The sequence below is a fragment of the Callorhinus ursinus genome, unplaced genomic scaffold, assembly GCF_003265705.2.
Source record: "Callorhinus ursinus isolate GAN/ISIS: 27379988/994484 unplaced genomic scaffold, GSC_fseal_2.0 scaffold48, whole genome shotgun sequence".
Classification (NCBI taxonomy): domain Eukaryota; kingdom Metazoa; phylum Chordata; class Mammalia; order Carnivora; family Otariidae; genus Callorhinus; species Callorhinus ursinus.
The window spans coordinates 10,618,313-10,619,074 of record NW_027397110.1 but is presented as its reverse complement, the minus strand read 5'-3'; the positions used below and the strand labels follow the sequence as shown (position 1 = coordinate 10,619,074).

Below are 762 nucleotides of genomic sequence, written 5' to 3'. Positions count from 1 at the left end.
CCCCCCCCCCCCCCCCCCCCCCCCCGCCTTGCTCACCCTCCCTTGATCTGAACACGCAGGTCCCATCCCCGCCCTTGCCTGGAGGCTGGGCCAGCCCAAGCCAGACAGAGAAGGCAGCAGCCTGGTGCCCCCCACCCCACCCCACCAGCAGCACTTACTGGATATTTAATGGATACATTTAACACGTGGTAATAATGGATGGCATTGCTACGTGCGAGAATCTTGGCACAGATGGTTTGATTGATTGATTATTTATTTAAGCAGGCTCCACACCCAGTGTGGAGCCCAACACGGGGCTTGAACTCACGGCCCTGAGAGCAAGATCTGAGCTGAGATCAAGCGTCGGATGCTTACCTGACTGAGCCATCCAGGCGCCCCACAGATGGTTTGATCTAAATCCTCACAAGAACCCTGCAAGGTGGGTGTGATTGTGCACCCATTTTACGAGTGAGGAAACCGAGGCTCAGCGAGGCAAAGCCACTTGCCTTAGGACACATAGCTCTGAAGCAACAGAGCAGGGGGCTGCCAGACTCGGAAGCATTCTGACAAGCCACGTGGCCTCCCAGAGCTGACCTGAGGGGTCGTCTAGTACCTCTGCTTTGTTACAGATGGAGAAACTGAGGCTGGGGGAGGGAAGGGGGACTGGCCACGGTACACAGCCATTTCCAGCCTCCATCCCTCCTGCTCTGTGGGCTAGCCTCACGGTCTCTCAGATAGCAGACAGTGAGGACCAGGGCCACACAGCAGACAGTGAGGACCAGG

At 57.5% G+C, this 762-nt stretch overlaps 1 protein-coding gene across 3 annotated transcripts in view; it reads right to left on the bottom strand.

Annotated features, from left to right (window-relative positions):
- The window catches only part of TMPRSS6 (transmembrane serine protease 6), a 37,489-nt gene that overhangs the window by 19,933 nt on the left and 16,794 nt on the right, over positions 1-762 (bottom strand). The window lies entirely within an intron of this gene.